Here is a 10,045-nt window from a genome sequence, read left to right as displayed (position 1 = left end):
TGTCCTTGCGATTCTCCAGGCAAGAATGCTTGAGTGGGTTGCCATACACTCCTGCAAGGGATTTCCTGACCCAGGGCTTGAACCCAGGTCTGCTGCACTGCCGGTGAACTTTTTACCACTGAGCCACTAGGGAAGCCCCATTTTAATCATAAGATAATATAAATAAGTAGTTACATAAATTCTTTTTTTTGTACTAGGTAAGACTGAGGTTCACTTTTTTCTCTGTAGCCATCCAGTTTTCCAAATACAATTTGCTAAAAAGCTCATCATTTCCATAGCATTATTTTGCCATTTTGTCACAAATCAGGTGAACATATAAGTGCTCAATCTTTTCTGAACATGCTATGTTTGTCTTGTTAGTTTGCTCTTCTAATGCTGATACCACACTCTTAATTGCTATACGTTTCCCAAAAGTCTTAACATGCAATGGTGCAAATCAAGCTATTTTCTCTCTTTTCAATACTGCTTTGGGCATCGTTGGACCTTTGTTCTATATGGATTTTTAAAAGATTTTATAAATTTCTGCTAATATTTGGAGTGTTTCTGAATAACATTTATTATATATATATTTATATGTGTGTGTATTTATATGCCTAAATAAAGTTCGTCATGGTTTGCCAATTCATTGACATGGTGTACCACTTTGCTTAGAAACTTGATTTATTTCAATATTATCTTGCCGATTATAATGTGTTGTGCTTAGTCACTCACATCCTACTCTTTGTGACCCCATAGCCCACCAGGCTCCTCTTTCCACGGGGATACTCCAGGCAAGAATACTGGAATGGATTGCCATTCCACTGCAGGGGATCTTTCCAACCCAGAGAACAAACCCAGTTCTCCTGCATTGCAGGTGGATTCTTTACCATCTGAGCCACCAGGGAAGCCCATTTTTTCAAAGTGTTTGAATATTTGGTGCTATTGTAAAAAAAAAAAAAAAGTATATTTTATTATTTGTATTTTGTCTGTCACATGAAAATGCAAATACATTTGATTTTTAATGGATATTATGTCAAGCTAACTTGTCAAATTCAATTGGTAATTATAATAGCTTTTAATGCTCCATGTACATAATCATAAAATCTGCCAATAATGAGGTTTTATTTCTCTGTTTACAACTCAAATTTTTCTTCATTGTATTAGCTAAATTTTCAGCAGAATATATATCTTTAAATATACTTTTTAAAAAGAGAAATTTCAGTTTCACAGAAAAACTGAGTGAAAAGTGCAGAGTAGCTCCTGCCCACACATGCAAAGTAACCCTTACAGTCAACACCCAGCACCACTTCATTTTTAAAATCAGTGAATCTACATCATTATCACACAAGGCCCATAGTTTACATTAAGCTTCAATCATGATATTCTATGGGTTTTAACAAATGTGTAATGACATAGTATCCATCCAGAATATATGCATTTTCCTAAACATTCTCTGTAATCTACTTATTCATCCCACCCTGTCCCTAACCCCTGGTGACTGAGAGTTTCTCTGTATCCATAGTGCTGCATTTTTGAAAAAACCCATATAATCAGAATCATACAATATATAACTTTTTTTTAAGATTTACTTATTTCACTTAATATGTATTTAAGGTCCCTCCTGTCCTTTCATGGCTCAATAGCTAATTGTGTTTTAGAGCTCAATAATTTAATTACATTTTATTTATTCATTTACATACTGAAGGCATCTTGGTTGCTTCCACGTTTTAGCAAATATAAATAAAATTGCTATAAAATTTCTGTGAGCAGGTTTCCGTGTGGACACAAGTTTTTGAATTCTCTTGGTAAATACTAAGTAGCATGAATGATGGATGGTTTGGTAATAGTCTGGTTAGTTTTGACTTTCAAAGTGGCTGTAGCATTTTGCATGTCAATCAGTATTGTGCAAGAGTGCCTCTCATAACTTATCCTTGCCAACATCTCGTGTTGTATTTTAGATTCTTATCATTCTGATGTCATAGTTGTTTTAATTTGAAAATCCTTAATCACTTCATGGCAAATAGATGAAGAAACAGTGGAAACAGTGGCGACTTTATTTTTTTCTGGGCTCCAAAATCACTGCAGATGGTGATTGCAGCCATGAAATTAAAAGATGCTTACTCCTTCAAAGGAAAGTTATGACCAACCTAGACAGCATATTAAAAAGCAGAGACATTACTTTGTCAACAAAGATCCATCTAGTCAAAGCCATGGTTTTTCCAGTAGCCAGGTATGGATGTGAGAGTTAGACTATTAAGAAAGCTGAGCACCGAAGAATTGATGATTTTGAACTGTGGTGTTGGAGAAGACTCTAGAGAGTCCCTTGGACTGCAAGGAGATCCAACTGGTCCATCCTAAAGGAGATCAGTCCTGGGTGTTCATTGGAAGGACTGATGCTGAAGCTGAAACTCCAATACTTTGGCCACCTGATGCGAAGAGGTGACTCATCTGAAAAGACCCTGATACTGGGAAAGATTGAGGACAGGAGAAGAAAGGGATGACAGAGGATGAGATGGTTGGATGGCATCACCAACTCAATGGAGATGGGTTTGAGTGGACTCCAGGAGTTGGTGACGGACGGGGAGGCCTGGTGTGCTGTGGTTCACGGGGTCACAAAGAGTCAGACACAACTGAGCAACTGAAATGAACTGAACTGAACTGAATGACATGTGATTCTGGGCATCTCTTCATATGCCTACTATCTGTGTATTTTCTTTAGTGAATTGTCTGATCAGATTTTTTTCTATTGTTTAATTATTTTTATTTTTTCTTATAGTTGTGTTTTAAGAGATCTTTGTATATTAGTATCAGTGGTCTTTTAGCAGACTGGTCTTTTGCAAGTATTTTTCCAATCTATTCCTTGCTTTTTCATTCTCTTAAAAGTATCTTTTGCAAAGTAGAAATTCTTCATTTTACTTAAGTCAAACTTGCCAGTTATTTCTTTTATGAATTATGCCTTTGGTTTTGAATCTTACTTGGGTATCAGCCCAAGCTGATACTTTCTAGGGGTTTTATAATTTTACAGTTTTTATTTAGGTTTGTGATCCACTTTGAGATAGTTTTTGTGAAGGTTGTAAGGTCTAAGCCTCAACTTATGGGTTTATTTATTTGCATGTAAATATTCAGTGAGAAATCTGTATGCAGGTCAACAAGCAACAGTTAGAATAGGACACGGAACAACAGACTGGTTCCAAATTGGGAAAGGAGTATGTTCAGGCTGTACCTTGCTGTCAAAGGCCCATCTAGTCAAAGTTATGATGAGATACAGTCATACATACATACATACATCCAGTAGTCATGTATGGATGTGAGAGTTGGACCACAACGAAAGCTGAGCACTGAAGAATTAATGCTTTTGAACTGTGGTGATGGATAAGACTCTTGAGAGTCCCTTGGGCTACAAGGAGATCAAACCAGTCAATCCTAAAGGAAATCAGTCCTGAGTAATCATTGGAAGGACTGATGCTGAAGCTGAAGCTCCAATACTTTAGCCACCTGAAGTGAAGAACTAACTCTTTAGAAAAGACCCTGATGCTGGGAGTGATTCAAAACAGTAGGAGAAGGGGATGACAGAGGACGAGATAGTTGGATGATATCATTGACTCAATGGTCATGAGTTTGAGTTAGCTCTGGGAGTTGGTGAAGGACAGGGAAGCCCAGTGTGCTGCAGTCCATGGGGTTGCAAAGAGTCAGACATGACTGAGAGACTGAACTGAACTGAAATATTCAGCTGTTCCAGCACCATTTGTTGAACAGTCTATATGTTCCATATTGCATTACCTTTGCTCCTTTCTTAAATTTCATTCAGCTGTATTTACAGGGGTCTATTTTTGGACTTTCTATTTTGTTCTTCTGACCTATTTAATATTCTTTCACCAATAATAGCCTGTTTTGATTACTATAACTTTATAATGAGTCATATTTGAGTAATGTCACACCTCTTTTTCTTCAATATTTTGTTGACTAATTTGGGTCTTCTGCTTCTTCTATAAACATTGGAATCTGATAGGGTTTTTTGTTTTGTTTTGTTTTAATACATCCACCAAGTAACTTGCCAGGATTTTGATTTGAATTGCATTGAATCTACTGAGTTAAGTTGAGAAGAATTGACATCTTGATAATATTGAGTCTTTTATCCATGAATGTGGAGTATCTATTTCTTTAGTTCTTTAAATTCATTCATCAGAGTTTTATGAATTTCCTCCTGAGATAGTATATATATTTGATATGTTTATAACATTATTTTATATTGAGGGTGATAATATAACTGGTACTGTGATTTTTTTTTAAATTCTTCTTATTCATTGCTGAATTGTTGATATATAGGAAAGTGCATGACTTTTATATGCAAGGTTAATACCTTGCATCATGCAACTTTGCTGAAACCACTTATTAGGTTTTTGGGTTTTTCTCCCCCCAGTTCTTTGGGATTTTCTACATAGACGATCAATCATGTCACCTATGAACAAAGAATGTCATTTCATCATTCTCAATCAGTATACTTTTGATTTTCCTTTCAAGTTCTTTTATTGTAATATCCTCTTCAGATTTTGGTATCTGATGTATGTTGGCCTTATTTAAAAGAGTTAAAAATGTTCTCTTTTTTCCCCATTCTCTAGAGATGTTTGTGTGAAATTGATGAACTTTTTCTATATAAATTTTTGAAGCTTTCATCTCTGTTAAACTGCATTTTTGAACAAATTCTTTAGTTTTATCCAAGTGGTCACTAATTAGCATATGTTTATTCATAATATATTTTGATATATTGAGTTTACAGTGATGTAGTCTTTTATTCCTGGCACTAGTTTCACTAGGTTTCCTAGTTACTCGCTCTTTTTTTTTTTTTTTTTTTTTAAACTTTCTGATTGCTCTCTTGGAGTTTGTCTTTAAATGAAGCATAAGTACATTTCATGCTATAGCTACTGATATCATAGATATTTGATTTTGGATTCACAAAACTTATTTCTTAGAATTTTATTGAGCATTCATTAGTTTGTAAATCATTAAACATCAGTCATGTTTAATGTATGACCAGGCTGATTTTTTTTTTCTAATAGAATGACAGTTTCTCTCTTCATGGTTGAATATTAATTTACCTTCAAATTCTAGTTCATAACCAGGGTCTGCATCACCTTTTGATAAGTAAATTACGTATTTTTTCCATGGAAAATGTCCTATTTTTAAATCTAAATACTTTTTCACTTTTATTTTTAATATTCCCTATTTAGTGTCACCAATTTACCATTCACTGTCAACCCAAAGTCATCCCTGTCTTTCCTAAACTCAATCTTTTTTCCTCATAAGTTTTAATCTCTTGTTTTTGTTTTTGTTTTTGTTTTTTCTTTCCTGTGCCAAAAAAGAATCAAATGACATTTGGTAATTGAAACTTTTCAAAAAATATTTGGTCATAATCTTCTAAAAGAACCAGAAAATACTCACTAGCAGAGGAATCTGACATATCTTTCTATCCAGAAAGCCCATTTAGCTTTGAAACATATTTATCACCATATGCAACATAGATAGTCAATGGGAGTTTGCCATAAGATGCAGGGAACCCAAAGCTGGTGCTCTGTGATAGCCAGATGGTTGCAGTGGGGAGGGATTGGAAGGGAGGTTCAAGAAGGAGACATAAGTATACCAATGGCTGATTTAAGTTGATATATAGCAGCAACCATCACAATAGTGCAATGTAATTTTCCTCTAATTAAATTTTTTTTTAAAAATGGATCTGTAAAGTGACCTAACAAAGGCATTCAGAAGAAGAAACATTCTCAGCATAATGAAAAATGTATGATAAATATATTTTCATACATTTCTAGAATATCTTTCCATCAATTTAATGAAAAAGAAACTTACTAGAGGGGGTCAGAATGGGGGTGGTTACACATGTTTACCTGTGGCCAATTCACGTTGATGTATGGCAAAAACGATCACAATATTGTAAAGAAACTATTCTTCAATTAAAAATAATTAATTGAAACTTAAAATAAAATGTGATCTAGCTTTAGTTTACACAAGAAAGATAAGTGAATTTCAGATTTGTCTTAGGAATTTTCCCTAAAGAATATTGCTACAGTTTCTCTGAATTTGGGGAAAAAATGATCATTGTGCAACAAATAAAATGTACTTTAAAGTTGTGAAGTATTTCAGAGATAATTTTATACTAAGTTTTCCAGAGAAAAATGTGATGAGTCAACTGAATATGAATTCTCTATTCCACTATCTACCTGTACCACATCATCTGTGCAACTCAGTCCAAAGTCATTGTGAATATCTATGGGGTAAAAATGCTTATGAGAGGTTAACCTTGTTCCCATGACTGCCATCTGGGGGTTGAGGTGGAGGGTAGATAAAGAATATTCTTAGGATTATTATATTTGATAGTCAACTCAATTCTTCAAGCTATCTCTTTACAAGTAAGCCAGGTAATAAATTTTAGGACTCAGAAACAGCCAATTTATACTACAAGATGGGCTTCAATAGTACATAATTTCACTATTCATATCCATCTTCAAAAGAAATGCCCAGACTATAATATGCATCTACCTTGGAATTAGAAGTGATAAATGAAGTGACAAAACATTAATACTGTTTACAATTTTTATGTTTTTTTCTCACTACAATTTTATGTTTTTCCCAGCAAACAATAACAACAAAAACATTTCTTTCCTGGTACTAGGAAGAAGTGATAGAGAGTATTTAGATTTTTGGTTAAAGATGCCATTTAAAAAATTCTATCATTTTTCACATATCTGTCAATTTCCATGACTGCCTCAAATACAATCTCTTTAGTTTCTTTCCGTTTGTTGTTGTTCAGTTGCTAAGTAGTGCCTGCCTCTTTGCAATATCGTGGACTGCAGCATGTCTGGCTTCCCTGTCCTTCACTATCCCGGAGTTTGCCCAAGCTCATGGCCATTGAGTCGATGATACCATCCAACCATCTCATCCTCTATCATCCCCTTCTCCACTTGCCCTCAATCTTTCCCAGCATCAGGATCACTTCCAAAGAGTTTGTTCTTCAGCATCTGTCCTTCCAACAAATATTGACAACTGATTTCCTTTAGGATTGATTGGTTTGATCTCTCAGGAACTCTCAGGAATCTTCTCCAGCACCACAGTTCAAAATCATCAATTCTTCAGTGCCCAGCCTTCTTTATGGTCTAACTCTCACATCTGTACTTGACAACTGGAAAAAACATAGCTTCGACTATACGCTTATACTATACTCTGTCAGCAAAGTGATGTGTTTCTGCTTTTTAATATGCTCTCCAGGTTTACCATAGCCTTCCTTCCAAGGAGCAAGCATATTTTAATTTCATGGCTGCAGTCACCATCCATAGTGATTTTGGAGCCCAAGAAAATAAAGTCTGTCACTGTTTCCATCGTTTCCCCATCTATTTTCCATGAAGTGATGGGACTGGATGCCATGATCTTCATTTCTTGAATGTTGAGTTTTAAGCCAGGTTTTTCACTCTCTTCTCTAATTTTCATCAAGAGGCTGTTTAGTTCTCTTCACTTTCTGCCATTAGAGTGGTATCATCTGCATATCTGAGGTTGTTGATATTTCTCCTGAAAATCTTAATTCCATCTTATGCTTCAAACAACCTGGCATTTTGCATGATTTACTCTTCCTATAAGTTAAATAAGCAGGGTGACAATATACAGCCTTCACATACTCCTTCCCTAATTTTGAACCAGTCTGTTGTTCTGTGTCTGGTTCTAAATTTTGCTTCCTGACCTAAATGCAGGTTTCTTAGGAGACAGGTAAATTGAAAGAATTTTCCACAGTTTTTTGTGATCCACACAGTCAAAGGCTTTAGTGTAGTCAATGAAGTAGAAATAGTTGTGTTTTTTTTATGGAATTCCCTTGATTTTTGTGTGATCCAAATGATGCTGGCAATTTGATCTCCGGCTCCTCTGCATTTTCTAAATCTACCTTGTACATCTGGAAGTTCTTGATTCATGAACTGCTGAAGCCTAGCTTGAAGGATTTTGAGCATTACTTCACTAGCATGTGACATTTTGTTCCATAAAGACTCTCTAATCCTCAATAATTTCTATTCAATGAATTTTAGCTAATATTTATTGACTGCCTATCATGGCCATATCAAGAAATCTCTAAGCATATTCTTGACTTAACTAATATGACACTGTCTTACAACCATTATTCATAGATTATATACTATTGAAAATATGCACCTTTTTTTTCTAAATGCTACTTTTATATTATTATTTTTCTTTCACTCTAATAATCTCATCCACTTGTAGACTGCTATGTAATCTTTTTAATTTTGCTGCAAATATCTCTGGACATAAATTTGGAAAGCTTACTTTTGCTTTTTAAATACTTTATTCCCTGTTTAACATTTGTAAAATGTTAGCTGAGTTTGTTAACAAATATAGAAATATAGCCTAGCAGAATGGTAAAAAATAAGTATGGTTACAAAATTGTGCCAGGAGTATATCTCATGCAAAAATGTATTATATTATACTTGGCCCATATACTTGATGCAAAATAGCTAGCATTTTAGTTATATACTTTCTAGAACAAATATTAGCACCTTTCACTTAAATAATATTTTTAGTTTAGAGTTTAGTGAAGTTCACTCATTAAGGATAAGGTTAAATGGAACAAATGCTGTCACTTAGATATCAGAAGGAGAATTACAAAATCAACTATTAACAAGCAATTTTTAAAAATTATTTGATTTGTTTGAATACGTAAAAAGTAATACTTTCTATTATCAATTATTTGAAAGAATGTGCAATTTTTCTAAAGAAATAGCTTATTATAAAACTGAGATGATTATATTTGCACGGTATTCATGTAGGTATAAGAAAAGAGAAGTATGTTATGTTAGAAGAAGAATGCTGCAGAAAAATAAAGTCATACAGTTTCATTATGAACCAAACACCAAGATCATTAATCATGGAAAGTGAATAATCATACTGACCTGTATAGTATTTTCGTTGCCAAAGATATTTTGCTGTTCTAAGCTATAGCAATTAATAATTATTATTGAATCTAATGTTAATTGAAACTATCCCTCTACATAGGAGAAGTAGCACAATATACTAAAAGTAAAATATACAATTAGTACATTAAAACTTGATGATAGCAAGCGAATTGCTCTGGTTTCTTATTTAATGAATGAAATGACATTTCTATTTCCATTCCATTACTAAGACAGTTAAAAATGACATTCTAGGCAGAATACTATATGATAGTGAATGTTTCAATACACTTTACAACTTTCATAAAATAAGTTCTCATTATTCTCATTTGAAGTATTCAACCTTTCAAATGACTTATTGAAAAAGTGATACACAACTTAGAATTACTAGCTTTCTTGTTTATTAGAAATAATAGGAAACTTATTTTGAAATTAAAATTGAACAGGAGTAGTGAACAGAGACAGTAAAAACGACTCCAGCAGTTAATGTTTTCTTTTTTTAATGCAGCCAATTAGAGCTCTCACTGGAGCATTGTCTGTGCTGGACTTCATCCTGCAGTGCTTGCTCCCTCCACGAGAACCACGAGAATAATGAAGCTGGCTGAACTCAGCCAGCAAGAAATAAACTTGACTTTTGCTGTTGACCTCGCTAGATCACATTTATATTTTCACAACATTGAGACAAGAGGTCATACAGCGTAAGAGCACAAAGAACAATTGTGGGAGAAAATATAAAGCATTGTTTAGCCATTGTTATGGTCTTCTTAAAACTCTGATCAATACCTGAATGCCATAAAAGCATGGGGAATAATAATGCCTTCTAAGCAATCAGCATGATTATCTAGGAATAACGAACTCCTTCACAGAAAATATTTGGCAACTTGTAATGCTCTGTAAGATCTCTGGTCAGCTCTGGGATGCATCTGAGATCTATAAACCTTCACTGAAGGTTTGTGACACTTTGGGACACTGCTTATCCCATATATGCAAATGAGCTACATATTTAAAACATCACAATGTTTTAAAATTAATCAAATGCTTTTTCTCAATTGATAATGCAATCCTTGCTTTGACTTCTCCAAGTGTGTCCCATTATCTGTGACTTGATTTCA

Source organism: Cervus canadensis, chromosome 3 (assembly GCF_019320065.1).
Source record: "Cervus canadensis isolate Bull #8, Minnesota chromosome 3, ASM1932006v1, whole genome shotgun sequence".
Taxonomy (NCBI): domain Eukaryota; kingdom Metazoa; phylum Chordata; class Mammalia; order Artiodactyla; family Cervidae; genus Cervus; species Cervus canadensis.
The sequence above is the reverse complement of the archived record's forward strand: the minus strand, read 5'-3'. Positions refer to the sequence as shown.